The following is a 16,755-nucleotide window of genomic DNA, read 5'->3' as shown; positions in this document are numbered from 1 at the left end:
TCTTTCCTGCCTATGCAGGGGGTCGGACTCGATGATCTATTGAGGTCCCTTCCGACCCTAACATCTATGAATCTATGAATTATATTAAGAAATCTAAGTATGTCAGTGGAAGGAGATACTAAATCCACTAGTGCGGAAGAATAGGTAATACTAAAAGACATCATGAAGAAGGTAAAGCAGACTGTAATTCTGTTCTAATATGTAAAGTAAGTTTGATTTATGGAGCGTCAAAATGTAAATTTCTAAGCATTTCACGGTGAATTTTTTGCCAAATTTTTGGAGGAAAATGATTAGAAAACTGTTCTGAATGTTGTTAACAACTTTTCTGAAGAGCTAAGGGCTCTTGAAAGAACTCTTCTGCGTGCCTATACTTTTCATGTTGTCAAAACGCACTCCTAGGTTGCATGTACATGGCCATGATACTCAGGCTATGATCATGCTGCTTACTTTAAGCCACATGATTGTAGATCAGGTCCAACTTGTGCTCACGGTCACTGGTGCTGGGAGCCACGCCAGGAACATGATTTAAACAAGTCAAGGCTGTGGGGGTAGATAGGATCAGGGGGCTAGTGGGTCCTCAGTGGTCATTGGCAGTGCCACCTACCAGTGGGGGAGCTGGCAGGTCTGTGGGGTGGGGGTGGGGTGTCAATTCAGAAGCGGTGGGGTTGGGGGGCTAAAGGTCACCTGGCCAGCATGATGGGGGTAGGAAGAGCATAGACCCAGGGCTGCGGTGAGCAGCTAGGCTTTCTGAGCCCCAGAGCTGTGCTCTGAACACGTGCAGATGTTCATTAGATTGGGTTAACTTCTGCTGATCTTCATTCATCTTCTCAGGTGAACTAAGTTAGAATGAGAAAGCCATTTTTTGCCTGATCTTCCCCAAATGTCTGTATGGATCATTTAGATAGATTGACCTAACTAGGGTTAGGTCTAACTGTAACATTTTCATGTACCCTTTCTTAGCCTCATACACCCTGAACCCCAACACTTCCAGGGAACAAAGGCACAGTTTGACCCTTTTTATGTTAAAAACCAACAAGCTTCACTGCAGGGTATATACAGTTTACTCTGAAATCATCAAACAAGGACTGGAGAACTACTGGAATACAATAGGATTTTTGGAGCAGGGACAGCCTTTTTTTGTTCTCTATTTGAACAGTGTTTTGTATAATGGAATCCTAAGTTCTTTGGCACTGCCACCATGCAAATAAAATGAAGAATGGACAACATCCTCCATGAAGTTTTGCCCAATTTAAGGCCCAAGATCCAGCTGGAAGAGTTTTGAATACTTGATATTTGCATGAGTATATTTTCATTTCTCATTTATTGAACCAGAAATGGCAAATTTCAATAAGAAAAGCTGTGCATGAGCCCTGCCTGGCCCAATTTTTAGACTCAAGCTGCATAGTCAGTATGGGTGAGCAGCAAGAGATCTGGATGCTTATCTAGTAAGAATCTGAAAACTGAACCATGTTTGTCCATCGTTCGTACTCAGCATTCCTGTGGTAAATATACTGTGGATTCCCTCACTCCGTCTCAGGCCTCCCATGCTCTTTCTCTCAGCTAGTGTATATGGGCAGGCCCTTAACTACAACAGTCCTATGCCACTTTAATCCATCCACCTGACCTAATATGTACATCTCTAGGAGAGTACAGTGCTAGCTTACAGTGTGTGCAGCTGCCACTGTCAAATGGGGTCCTTGTTACTGTATGAAATATTCTGTTTTTAATTAATAAAGCCAATCAATTTAAAACTGTAACCACTAGGTCCTCAAAAACCTGAATCTGTATTTTCAAAGGAGACTAAAGAATTAAGCAGAACCCTAAACTCAATAGGATTTTGGTACCTTTTCTAGTAGGTTCTCTTGAAACTTCTAGGCAGACTAACAATTCCTCAATTTTCTCTCTACAAGGTAGGGGAAGTTCATACTCACTGTGATACTGTCAAATTGCAGTGTCAATGCTGGAACATTTTTAACACCTGGCACTGTGAAAGGAGTGTAATTTAAAGGAAATATGCAATAGCTTTCCAGCAAACCAGTGTTTTTAGCATAGATTAATTTAAAGCTACTAAGACTAACACATCACTAGACCAGGATCTTATAATGGTTTACCACATACAGCACAGGCTGTAGAAGGAGATGATGGCACTGCTTAGCAGAAACACACCTGTACTTCATTATTTATCAGTCAATGTTTGCTTGTTTGTTTCTGCATCTGTATGACATTTTAAAGAGATGGGTCAGATCTTCAGATGGTATAAATCCATGCACTTCATTGGACCCAGCCCAAGTTATCCCGTGAGGACCTAAGCCCTACACATTTTCTATAGCCACTCAACTAAAACCATTACCTCTTTTAAATATGAATTATCGTCCTGTCATTATTATTATTGTCTATCATTATCATTTCTGTCATAGTTAGTTGCCCTTCTGCATACATATCCATGTGCCCTCCTACAGCTTTCAGAAGAAAGACATGCAACAAAAGAGTTTACATATAAACTATTGATATTACTACCATACCATCATGTTTCTGGTACAATGGGATTATCTCAATACCTTCTTATCCTGTATTGCATTCACCAGGACTAATTGTTTATGTAAACAGGCACATGTTACTTTTAGAATCAGGGCCTTAGGAAGCATGTTACTGGGCAATAATCTTATGATGTAACCACAAACTTTGATTGTCTGTTTAATATCTCAGATGTTTCAATTTGCATTTCATTAAAACTTGGCAAAAGGTTATCAGCTCAGATCCAAAATGCTCAAAAATTGTTCTAATATGTAAAGTAACTTTTGATTTATGGAGTGACAAAAAATGTAAATTTCTAAGCATTTCAGATGATTTTTTGCCAAACTTTAAACTAAAATGATTTTTTTTAAGTGAAATGTTCTTGATATAATTATTTTCTTCACTGGGAGGTAAGGATTTTCATAGATGACTTTTATTTACCTGAATTTACAGATAATTCTTAAAATATAATTGCTTTCTAAGAAACAAGTAAGATGTCTCTATTGATGATAGCAAAAAGAATTTCTACATTAAGGATCAGCTTATTTCAAAGATGCGAAAGCAGTGCTATTTTTACTGTGGAAGAACCGTTTGTGAAATACTGAAGATATTGTATTCCATTCAAAGGGCTTATTCATTAGAGAATATGACAAATCCATGTTATGTAATACTTCCTAGAAGATACAATACAGTACGTCTACATAATATTGCAATACTATAGTAAATGTACCTTTTCAACCATTTGAATTGTAAGGATATTAGAGCTACTACATGTTATGTTTACTGTTGAAAATACAGTTGAAATTAATTTGATGCAGACAGTGTATACATAATTACAATTTTACAAAAAAACCCTTATTTTCACATAATCAAAATCAGAAACTAGAGTTTCTTTTAGCCAATATTTTTTCTAAATTTAGCTAGAAAAAATAAACAGTTAAAAGCTTAATTTCCACCACCTAAATTTAAATTTAATTCTCAGCATATTTTTAAAAATATTATGCATTTTTTATAAAGTATATCATTGCTTTTATTTTATACCTAGAACATGTAATGGAGTCTCTTGTGTTTAATCATCTTACTTAAAGGTTTGAATTTTTTTAGTTGCATCAGCTAGCGGCACAGGCAGCCTTTGCATGTGGCACAAAGCCGATTGGGGAGGGAACAGGCAGTGCAATGACAGATAGGGCAAAAAGGGAAAACAGAGCTGCAAATTGAGCTGGGAGCACAGGACAGGTAGCAGAAAGCAGAGCATCAGATTGAGCGGGGGAAGGGAACTGGAATGGCACTGGGGAAAGTGCAGGACTAAGAAGAGTGTAGGGTGAATGTGTGGCACGGCTGCCAAAAAGGTTGACTTCCAGTGAGCGAGCGTATCATTTTCTACAAAAAAGATTTGTGTTGGGGAGTAGATTACATTTTGATATTTAATATTTCTGGAAAGTTTGTGGATTTTAGAGAGAAAATATAGCTCAATGCAGATATGTGACTTTTCTATTATTGCATGATGAGACATTATATGGATGTGACATGTGGATAAAATCCTTCTACTATACTCAGTTACAGGTGTGAGGTCCAAGAAAGCAAATCATCCTCCATGTACATATTGGCATTTATCACCTGTGTAAGGCTTGAAGAATTTCATTCAGAAAACTTCCAATGTTTTGAAACATCTTTCCATTTCTAATCCAAACACAACATCAAAACACAGAAAATTTCACAATGCAAAACATTCTAAAAGATTGGTATTGGGAATGTTAGAGTGGGAAAAAATGTGTTTTCAACTGAAACAAAATATTTCCTTTTTTGATTTGAAAGAAGTATTTTTATTTGAAATAAGGTTTTTCACTTTGATTACCCAGTCATGAATTTTTCCATCCAAAATTTCAAGTTTGAAAACCTTTGTTTCCAGTGGGGAAACTTGCTGATTGAAAAGTGTTAACCATCCCTCTGAAGCACAAGTACTTATTGACACTACAGTCTGGATGCTGTTAAACCAACCTGGTTTAGCAGGTGGTTATAGTATAGTTTCTAGGTCTTTTTCTTTTAACATCCACAGGGAAATTTATCTTTGTCCAATTGTTAGTGTACAGCAGAAGACAAGAAGTATCCTAGTTTTGGAGTCTGGCTTCACAGCTCTCTTTCTCTGCTGCATGGAGATGTCAACAGTGCATTATCTTGAGGTGACAAAAGACAGCAAGAGGAAACAGGGACACGAAAGCACATGTATTTCAAAGGAATTACTGTTTCCAAGCAGGTCAATAGCCAGCTGAGCGAGTGTGTATGGGAGCGTACAAGGCACACAATGTGCAGAGCTGATGTTCCACACCCATTTTCTATGAATACTCATTTGAACTTTTGCAGAAAGAAGTGTGTTTATGGATATTTATGCCTTTTCATTATAAAGGATCCTAGGGAATTTTATTTGGAAAGGTCTGCAATACCAGATGCTATTTCATGCGTTTTAAAAGATTTTAGTTGTTGCAAAATCTAGAACAAATACAAACAAGTCTGTGTTTTCTGATTTACTTTCCTGTCTTCCAGCCATTCCTTCTACCCCTGGGAGATGGCAGGAGTGAAAGACTATCCTTCTTACCTGCATTAGGCTGGGGAGGAAAAGGACCAAATGAACTTTTGGAAGCAGGGATGGATCCAAAGGTTCAGTGGCATGGTCACACCCTCTTTTCAGAACCCTGTGGAAGCAATGTCCAGGGAGTTTTTGTAAGGTCCAAAATTTCTCCCTCCCTTCCTCTCCATGCTAAGTAGTATGTCTCCACCCCTTCCTTCCAAGTTGTCCTCTTTCCTGCCTGCTGCTACCTCTGTCTCTACCATCTCCAACTGCTCCAGTGGCAGGGAGAGTTTTAAAGCCGCTCCTGCGCTACTCCAGCTGGGCCGTGTGGGAAGCTGGGCTTAGTCAGAGACAGTGATAGCAGCAGCAGCAGCAGAAGATGGGTTCCTCCTCCCTGCCTGATCCTCCCTGGGTGTGCTCCATGAGCCCAGGAACAGACTCAGGGAGGAGGAAGCTACTTGCCACCACCACTGCTGTTCTGGGCTGAGCCTAGATCCCTGCATAGCCTGGCTGAAGTGGGGTAGGAGCAGCTAGGGAGCTCCTGTCACCCCTGGGATAGCTGGGGACAGTGGCAGTGGTGGGCATGGGAGGGGGAAAATAGGATGGGAGGGAGCACTGCTGAACATGGAGGGGAATCGAGTGGGTGCCAAGAGTAGACAGGGCAGAGAGTCTTACCTGATTCAGGATCTTAAAGTCTCTGGCTTCTACTCCTATGGCATGGTCTGCTTGTTCCAGTGGGAGGCAGTGGGGGGCTGGGGAGGGGGAGCTGGGAGGTCCAGGGCAGGTACAGCCAGTACCTCTAACACCCGTCAGTGTTCCTTCACCCCCCTTACAAAATCCTGGATCTGCCCATGTTTGAAAGGGAGGAGGCAGATTGGGTGCCTTGAATGAGAAATTTCTTCTTCCCCAGAAGATGCTGCTGTTCCACCTCCAAAGACAGTCCTCAGACAGTTCCTACTTGCCATGCTCTTGTCTCCTAAATCCTCACTTCATCATGTAGGGACCTGGGTAGCTCTAAAGAAGCAAAGTTTTCCCAAGACATGAAGGGGGAGAGGAGTGCGAGTTCTGCTCATTGCCCCTCAGAACACTGACGCATCTTGAGTCCTGAAGAGCTACTGAAAAAGAAAAGAGAATCCATTTAAAATACTGCAGAATACTCTTCTCCTTATATGAGATTTTTTAAGTGTGAGCATGTGAGAAAGAGGAAGAAGAAATAATTGATAAAGCAATTACTTTGCTGCATTAACAAAAATAGAAAAAAAGAATGAACAACTCCGCAAACACAAACAAATTAGTGGAATAAGCAAAAGTTTAGACCCTGATTGTGAATTTATTTATGTGCTTAACTTAAACTGTTATAAGTTAGTACTCGCCACTTAACAGTCAACACAATATATTTTTGCAGAATCAAAGCTACTAGGATGTTTTATAAAAATAGTCTAAGTTTTGGTGACACAAATCACACATCTACAGTTTCTTATCACCTGCAGAGAAAACAATGTCTCAGACCCAAACATTTTGCCCAATATTTTTCCTTTATGGTTCTTATATTTTGACTCCGCAACAAAATGGGTACAATATGTGCTTTATGACCTGAATAAAAAGGATCTAAAAACTGTAAAAATCTTTTGTCTTTCAGGGTTGTGGAGGTTAGTTATAGATAAGCAGAAATGAGATCTTTAGTTAAAAGTTCAGGACTTGGAATTTTAAATACCATATAACCCCCATGGCTTCTGGTTCCAGGTCTTTTCCAAAGCCAGATGAAACCTTTTTTTTCCCATTGAGATTGTGTGGCTGGCTGATATGTCAGGATAATGGCTGAGATAATGTCTCAGGTAAGATTTTCACCTGGTCTGAAATCAGATGCAATCATAGGAGATTACCCTGAGGTGAGGTCAAAATCTCATAAGTATATTTCCTTGAATCTGAAGCCAAACAAAATTGTAACTGATACTTGGTCCCCAACTGTCTGCCTAAAGCTAATCCCAACCTAAACACTACCTGCTTGGTTTATCTCTAATACAAAACATACTGGTGAGATGTAGATGTAAAAAATCTAATGAATTGATCTCATAAGATAATGCATCTACATATAGCTGTCCAAACTGATAATCTCTTAGAGAGGACTTTTTATTTAATTATCTGGCAAAGTCTTTATTAAGACAGGGTGAGTACCAAGTTATTATTTAAATTATTTCATAAACAAAAGAAATACAGTTTTTAAAAAGATTTTTTATGCTTGTCCCCTATATTTGTGTTAATTATAAGTACACTGCATCCAAGTACTGATATAACTTTATTGTATAGAAGTCTTCAAGAAAAACAGTATTTATTGTGAAAGATGATTGCAGTTTCAATAGCAACTCCCTCTTATTACTTAAAAAACATATATTTAGCCAGATACCATGAGCACTAAGTTTAGTTCACTTGGCAGCACTTTAACCAGCTCTTTTATAATCTTTGTATTTAAAATCCCAAATAAGCCATAATTCACTGGACATGCTGAGCAGTGACTATACATATCCTGTGTTTTAACATAAAAGTATAAAATTACAGAGATATGATCAATTATTTTCAAAAATGTAAATGCACGGAAATGGTGTAGAAGAGAACCACACTGGTCTTCATTACATCTGAAAACAGAAATTGCTGGGAACCAGGGAAAAAAATGATCTTAAAAGAATTGGTTCCTGCGGGGAAATGGCTTTCCTACTAGCTGCACTGAATGATTTCAAAAGAAAGTGGCTAACGCAGCATTTCCTAATAACAAGCCAATGGTGTTTCATACTCTTTCATCTTTCAAATTACAAATGTAAAATAAATGTGCTCTGTTTTATCATGGAACTCCTTGTTGGAACCCAGGCTTCTCTTCTAGGACAGTGTATAATACATAATCCTAGCACTCCCTCTATTGTAATTGATATTCTCTTTTGGGTGACATTGGAAAGAGGTAGCCAAAGACTGTGTTAACTTTCATCTGGTGGTGAAGTCAGATATGGTTATTGATTAACAAAGAGCTGGGAAGAAGTTTAGAAGAGTTGTGGGGGGCTGATATGGAAAAGCTATCATTTATGGTTTTCCCTTTCTCCTTCACAATGAGAAATTCTTTTATAAATGTCATCTTTGAATTCGCTTAAGAGCTGGCTCTTTTCAGTCCATAACTTGATTCAAGTGGAACCAATCCCAGGTATAGTAAATCAGTAAATTGTTAATTGCTCCCCATACTAGTTGGCCAGGATATGATGTCTTAGGGGGGAAAAAACCAACCCCCCCAAAAAACCCCCAGACGAACCCTCTATATTCCCAAGGCAGGAGTTTAGAACAACCAGAATTTACAGTGCCCCTAAGGGACCAAATTCTGTTCTGGGCAGCATGCTAGAACAGTGCATCCAAAATCCTAGTCCCACTGAAGTCAATGGCAAAAGTACTACAGTATTAGCTTTAACAGAGCTAGACTTCTACTCCAGGAGTTTTAGTTCATGCTGAGTAGAAGCTGCCTGCTGTTGATAGTCAATTACTTTAATACCAGTGTTTAGTGCCAGTTGCAGAAGCTCTGCAACATGTGATAAAATAAAAACTTATAATTATAGCTGGGATGTTAATAATGAAGAGGTAAGCTTCTAATGTGCGTCAACCAATTGACCGACAGCTTAGATAAACTGTGCCTATTGTTGGAATATGGATATGTTGAAATACTAGTCTACCTGAAGAGAATTTTGATCAGTTTGAAAAAATATACTAATCCTGATCAATAGGAGTTTGATGTCAATGGGAGCAGAGTAAGACCAACATGGAGCACTTGTGGAAATCCTCACGTTTGGTGGCTGTAGTGTGAGTACTGTCAAGCTGTGCCAGGGAAAGTGAAATTCTGGCCCTACTGAAATTTGCCTTCAATATCAATGGAACAAGGAATTCCTTCCCTAGAATTGGTGCGATGTATTGATGCCAGCACTTCACTTTCTCTTCTCTTGTTCTTAACAAGCAAGAAAGTAAACCACATTAAGGTTCTCTCTAAATTCTGAAGAGTGCAATAAACTGAGAAAATGGTGTTAACGTTCACTCTGGGGCTTCTTAAATACAGATGATGTAACGATTTAAATTAAACTTGTTCATTTAAACTATTATGATTTTATTCAGTGGCCCTCTTGCACTGGTCTAAAACTGATTATCAGTTTAGTTGGTGCTCAAAAATGTGCCTATGCAAGTTAGATATAATCCAGGTTTAAAGTGAAATGAATATCTATACATGGTAGATAATATGCAAACATTCAAAATACCTGACTCAGGATAAGCAGTTTACTTTGAGCCACCTACACTTGAGTCAGGTTCTGCTGGATGCAGACATTTGCATGGGCAGCCAGAGGTAAGTAAACCAGGGGGCTGGGAGCACTGGGCAGAAGCTTTGGCCAGGCAGACAGGGGAATTTTTCCCTACCTGCTCCTGTGAGACAGACAGCATAGGCAACCACAAGACAGTAACACCCCAGGAAGCAGAAGGAGGCAGGGGGAAACCGGGGGAAGCCTGGGGGCTGGGGGAAGCGTGGAATGGGAGGGGATGGATTGTTACCTTATGGTCCTCCAGGCCCTTACTGGCCTGCAGTGTAACTGCTCCAAGCTTGAGCTAGCACTAGCACTGATCAAGGTTTGTGCAGCTCACAGGGTAAGATGTAACAAGACACTAACTTTAGACTGGGTGGGCCATTTTTAAGGCAACTTAAGTGTGAACACTTGCACACACAGTCATCTAAATCACCTTAAGCTTGGTTAGGATGATTTAAATGTTTGTACATACCCCTATTTGTGGAACCCTGTTCTGCTATTTCTTAAATGCCACACCTTAATCTCAAGCACACCTTCCCTTCCCTGGGACCTAGTGCTGGAGATGAACAGTTATAACACTGATAGCATATGCCAGTTTGTGCTACATACAGTTATAACACTGATAGCATATGCCAATTTGTGGTACATACCAGACAAGGAAGGAAGTGACCTTTGGTGGGGAGCCCACTTCTGCCATTCTTTGATGGCCTTACAGGGTTTCTGGAACAAGGTGAGAATCCTCTCCAGCTGAATAAACTGTCCACTGCCAATTTGTCTTGGTCCTTAGCTTAAGGACATTGCTTAAAGTGCTTTACAGTGCTCAGTGTACACAAGAAAGGGTGACAGTACACAGAAATAAAATGTAGGCACCTTAAATATACTGGCTATACTTCTTAGTACAAAACGGCTTTTCTGCTGATGGATATTTTCTACACTGTTTGTCAAACAGTAGGTTCATGGCTTAGTCAGGGACAAAGTTATTAAGGACATAAAACGCCATCTGGATGATGCTAATAAACATAAAACCTAACCTTCAGATACACTGCTGCAGTGACCAGACTCTGCCAGACCAGATTACCCTTTGTTTGTGTTAAAATCTGAGCCCTGTTCTAACCCTTTTGGCTACCCCTACCCTTGTGCATTTTACTGTGAAAACATAAAGGGTGGTTATTCCAATAAGACAACTTAGTGACCCATCCCTGCCATCTTACTGGAACACTGTCCTAAAAGGATTGGTTTCCCAGTATATCGTTTTTGTTTTTGGGATTTTTTTTCTCATGGTTTCTAAATAGTTAGTGGTTTGTTTTAAACTTTTATTTAGGATTTCTGCTTGTAAGTATACTTGGCAATTCATGTGGTGAGAGGAAAAAATACCCTCATGACCACTAAAATGTTTAAAAAAAAACCTACTGGTACATTTCTAAACCTGCTTTTATAAGAAAATGGTAGGATTTTCCATTAAAAATTCCTTCTTGCACATATGACCTCATTAGTCACTAAGGACTATAGCCTGAATAGTACTTTACTAATAGTACTTTACTTCATGAGTACTCCCATTGAAATCAATCAGACCACTCACAGACGAAAATGCTACTGAGGAGGAACAACAATGCTCAGATCTGGCACTAGAAATGGCTGAAGCATTTTGACAGATCTATCACACTACACAATTCTCTTGAAATCATAATTTTTGTAGGGAACATTTGATGAAATCTTCAGTGGAAAAATACTTATATTAGTCTTTTGAATTTCTTGTTTCATTTTGACAACTTTGTTTTGACTATTGTATTGTATCATATTGTATTATATCATATCATAAATCATATGCTTAAAATTGAAATTTTATATCATACTATAATGCTTCAGTACTATTGAAGCCAAGAGTTGGGATTTCTGTTGTGCAGTAAATTTGAAAATACTAACTTTTGATTTGGAACTTGCTCAAATGTCAGAATGTCAATATTACCTTCAAAAGGGGTTTTCTGTTTTCCAACCAGATTTATTAAGCTTTTAAATTTAAGTTGGAAGTATATAAAACTCCATCTAAGTTTTGCAAAAGATTCATCAAAATTCAGGAACCTTTTAACAGACCAGGGCTGATAATTAGCCATGCATTTTGTCACGCAACAGTAAATCTATCAATTATGATTGTATCAGTACTCTCCTTGGAAATCTCGGTGAACTATTTATACAGTGCACATATGGTATCTTGGGCCTATTTTGGGTCTATTAAATGAACTCCTCCAGTTTCTCAAACTCTTCATTAAAATTTGTATCTGATGTCCACAGGACTTAGTTACATAGTAGCAATCTCATGTTTTAATTCTAATATCTCTGTTTCTATCACCAAATTATCTTGTGAACTGAAAATTAATAAATGTCCAACTTACTTTCTGGTTGATAATCCAATCATCTTTTGTCGAAATGTCATTGACTAGTCCTATGGAGTGCTATGGAGAGACAGAACACTGCTAGTGACACTGTTGCCACCCTCCTTGTTCATGGCATGCAATCCATAAAGGCCATGTACAGACTTTATACTTTTACTGGTATAAGTGATCAGAAACACAAAACTGGTCTATACCCATAATAGAACAGAAATTCAGTACACATAAACTTGGTTTAAAAATGGTGACACCTGATCTAAGATTTTTGCCCCTCTCCCTTCCCCACCCCCCCCAAGGACAGATGTGTGCTGTGTTTGCTAACATGCTGCTTACTAAAATATATCGTTTACAGACAACCATGTTACTTAGATTGATTTCAACTCAGGGATTTTTGAATGGCTGTACCAAGCCAAAGTTTCATATGATAGGCACTGTCTGGGTTTATCTTGTTTGTCACAGCATATTCAGGTTGATATTCTTCTTTTTGTGGACTCTGGCTTTGAATGCTGCAATGTTTTCATTTGTATATTGTATTTTTTATCGTGTCCTTGATGTCAGAGTGCTGTTCATCCACTCTGTGCTGCAGTTTAGAGTGGATTTCTTCTGGTTGGCTAATTTTAATTGTCTTGTCAAGGGTTAATTCTGGGTCTTCTGATAGTCTCTCTCTGGGATTTTGTCTCTATTCCCAATCACAATTTGGACTGTTATCAGAGACCATCTGAAGATAAGCCCCCTATAACTGTAAAACCGACCCTTCAGCTATAGATCTGTCCCAAATTCTTCTGTAGTTTCACCTTTCTTGTGCATTCTCTAATTAAAAGAATCTCTCTCACATTTTATTTTTAAAATTAATTCAGTATGCTTCAAATTTATGTAAAACAGGGTATGTCTACACATGTGTTAAGGCGCTTTTTCTAATGTGCATTAAATTTAGTACTTACAATCTAGGTACTAAAGAAATGCGCATTAGGCTGCCTTCATGCACAGTAATGTATGCACATAATTTTAAAGTGACACTTAATGTGCAGTAGTCTATTTTACTGTGCATTAGTATAATTGTATGGCTTTATACGTGATGCTTTAATGCTCAGTAAAATAGGCTATTGCACATTAAGTGCATGTGTAGATGTGCCCACAGCTTCATAGTTAGTGCACTCTGGTTGATTTGACTGAAAAACTATTAAGCATACCTAGTGCATAAAAAGCATCTATTATCAGAAATAAGGCTGTTTTTCTTTTGCCTACATCCTTTGCTTGCAGACAGAGTGGTATGATGTTAAAGCCTTCTCCAGTTGTCTTCTATATTTGGTACTGGAAAGGATTTTAACTGTTTCTTTCTTTTGAAGATATTTTCTTAGTTAATTCTACCCTTAGTACAACATGCTGCTTCATTTGGTATCCGAGTTCTAACTGATTGGAGCTGCATTACATAATCCTTTGAATAACATAACAATGAGTTTCAACCATCTCATGCCAGAGTTTCTAAGAGGTACATTCTCCTCATAACTCCTCCCCTCTTCTTACACCCTGAGGTCATCTCCTTTACTTCCTCTCAATCTTCTGCAGTACTTGGGGAAAAAAGGATAGCTCAGTGATGTTTGTTCTTTGTTCTGCCAAAGTCTTTTCATGCAGCTGGTTGGTACTTCCAGGTTTTTGGAGGAAGTCAGTCAGTCTACTCCTCCACATAGTGTAGATATGAATGTCCTCCATAGGTTCTCTAGTAACAGATCCTGAAAGATTCCGAATAGATTAATAACAGCACAACAAAATCTTTGATGACCCAGGGTGCAAACAAATGTTTCTATTGGTAGAATCACAGTTCTCCAGGTAAAGTAATGACCCATATTGATGGCTAGGTCTGGGGCCACTTCAGGATCAAGGGGCTGACAAGGGTTGGGAAGAAAAAGTAGATCCTGGCACAAGCCGAGTCAGGAAGCAAGGAGGTCAATCTGAGAACAGGGTCTAGGAACAGGCCAAGTTAGAAATCCAGGGGATTAGGCAGAGAGTGGAGTCAGAGAGCAAGCCAGAACAAGAAGCCAGAAGATCAAGCTGAGAGCAGGTCAGAGCACAAGCTGGAGAGAAAAGTGAAGCAGTCTGGGATCAGGCTGAGCCCTGCTACCCAGATACTTCCTGTTCCAGGTCAGGGATTTATGTGGGGGAATTGGAGGGTCAGCTGACTTCAGCTAGTTGCTTCAGTACCAGAGAGTAGGTGAAGGGTGAAGCCCTGCTGGAGGCTTCAGTACAGCCTTGACTAGCCTGGGTGACCAGCTGTAAGGATGAGCAGCTGTACTGGTCAGGCTGAGGTCCCAGGTTTGAGGCCACAGCCTGACAGGTACAAGCCATAGGTGTACAAACATTCACATAGTTTCTCTCAGATCAAAAATGGCATTTCTGGTAGAAAAATAAATTGATTCCAGTGCAGAAGAAGTGGTTACTAGTAGAGTGTCTACCAGGGGAATGAACTCCTGTCTATTTAACCTTCCAAGAGAAGCTGTGAAACTATCCTCTAGCACCGCAGCATGTCTTGTTCCCAGACCAACACCACCCCACTCCCCAGTTGCTCCAGGGAGACAATTAGTGATTTGGGCTGCACACTACTGCTGCAGCCCAGCATGGAGCAAACTACTCCCCCTGACAGCTTTAGAGCCAGGAAAGCCCAGCTACTCTCTACAGCCCCTGAGCTGTGCTCTGGTGCTATGGGGAGATACAAGGTGCTAAGGCAGCTCTGTGCCCTGCCATCCTGGACAGGTGGGAGAACCTAACTCGGCCAGATCTAACCCTGATAGAATGTGTCTAAACCTAGACAGGCCTGGACCCAAATACCACCTGACTAGACCCCAAGGGACCCAATCCAACAACACCTGACCAATCTGGCAACACCTGACTCTGATCAGACTCACCTGATCTGCTTTGAAACTGGGTCTGTCTGCTGATGCCAGATGGGTAGGGGTCTCCTGTGGGCTGCTGGAGAGGAAATTGGCAGGTCTGCTAGTAAAAAGACAACAGACATGATGTGAGTCTCCTTTATTGAAGATTGACAGGGAGGAAGGGAGGGAGAGGGTGTTGTAAGCAGGAGTTCCCCAGGGAGTTTGGAATCCCAGGGAGGCAGCCAATCAGCACTGACCTGCGCAGTTGGCTGCTCTTGGTTGTCTCTGGCAGCCAGGGGAGCCAACAAAGCACACTGGGATGTGTGCACAGGGGGGCCTTGGCTGGTTGGAGTCAGCAGCACAGGATGTCTGTGGAACACCCACCCTGGACCCTCTAATGCAGTGCTTCCCAAACTTGTCCTCAGCATGACCCCATTTCCTCAGCAGGGCCCCTTTTGCCCGCCTCACAGCCCTCCACACCCTCAAGTGCCCTTCACTCCCCACCCACAGCCCCCTGGCCCTGCCAGTGCCCCTCACTCCCAACCTGCAGCCTCTCCACCCCCACCCCCTCCCAGTGCTAGGGCCTGCAGATGCCTGCTCCCCCTCCCCCCTGAGCAGCACCAAGTCCTGGCTGCCTGTGGTGGCGAGGAGGGAAGGATATGAACTACCTGCTGCAGGCTTGGGGCTCCCTGCCCTGCTGACTTCCCCCCAGAGACCCCATGGCCCAGCAGGAGGGATCTGGTGTGGGAGGGAACACTGCTGCCATGGACGCCAAACTGAGGGGTCCCCTGTCTGCCAGGCAGCCGCAGGTGCACCACTTTCTGCTGCCACTGCTGTGCTTCACCTTGGCAACTATGGTTGCGCAGCGCTTCCTCCTGTGCTGGGTTCTGCCCACTGGGCCGTGGAGGTGGCTTCTGCTCAGAGATGGTCCAGCCTAGCTCCAACCACATGCCCCACTGTGGGCAGAGATATCTTGGGGGTGCACATGCCCCTTCTGTCGCATTGCCACTTTGCCTGTGGCCCCCCCAACACATTCCCTGTGTCCCCCAGACTTGGGGTCATGACCCACAGTTTGGGAACTGCTGCTCTAATGCTTGTAGAGTCTTCCCCCGGTAAGTTTTTCTACTGGAGGAACAAAACCTCAAAAGGAAGTATAACAGAAGTAGGGCTGGTACAGTGGTTTCTTTTGATTGTATTGGTATGAAATTGTGAAGTGCTGGAAAAAGGCCACTTGGCTGTCCTGTCCTGGCCAACAGGCAGGTGGAGTCTCATCCCCATACTCATTCCAGTTAGCCACCTACATTCCTTCACAAAATATACATGTATAACAAAGGATGCATAAAAGAAATTGGACTCCAAGCCAGGTAAAGAAGCTTTGAAAGTGCCACCTAATCATCATATTCCCCATCTCACTACAAATTGGGTTGCTGTGTGGTACATTACCTAAAGATTTAGTACACCATTGTCTGCATTAAATTTTTGCCATGTGCTCTGTCACTCTGACCCAAATAGTCAAAGAATAGGAGAAAGTGACCCACTGGCTGAATGGCTACTGGCTCTGCACTGCCACTAGTTTGGTGGCGGAGGCAGTTTGCAGACTGAGAGAATCTATGCAGCTGTCTAAGATATCATTACAGGCTCAGGGGGTCATGAATCCCGCAGATTCTGGGCCATGCTGTCTGTGTTTCTGCTGGTTCCATTGTGTCGAGAATATGCTGATTCCTCAATTTAACTGTTGGGACTTTCATTCTTTTTTGCACCAGATGGCAGCATAGGGGCCAAAGTCAGTTCCTCTTAAGTTTTCCTTTTATTTTAAGATTTCAGTCCTGCTAACCAGCATGTGCATAACTTTATTTGCTTGACTAGTATTCATCATTTTGAACATGCTCAACTGTTTGCAGGGCTGTGGCCTATCTCAGGAGAAATTATGGCAAGTTAGAACACTAGAGGAGCTCTTCTTTTGGGAAGTACTATAATAATCACCTCCACATTGTTCTGGGGAGCATCCAATCCTTTGTTTAGCCTGATTGATAACTAAATGATTTTGAAGTCTCCTCTGTGTTCCCAAAAGGTATCAGGTTTTTTTTATGATTGGATTTGTA

Source organism: Alligator sinensis, unplaced genomic scaffold, assembly GCF_000455745.1.
Source record: "Alligator sinensis unplaced genomic scaffold, ASM45574v1 scaffold258_2, whole genome shotgun sequence".
In the NCBI taxonomy this organism is placed as follows: domain Eukaryota; kingdom Metazoa; phylum Chordata; order Crocodylia; family Alligatoridae; genus Alligator; species Alligator sinensis.
This window is presented reverse-complemented; position numbering follows the sequence as displayed.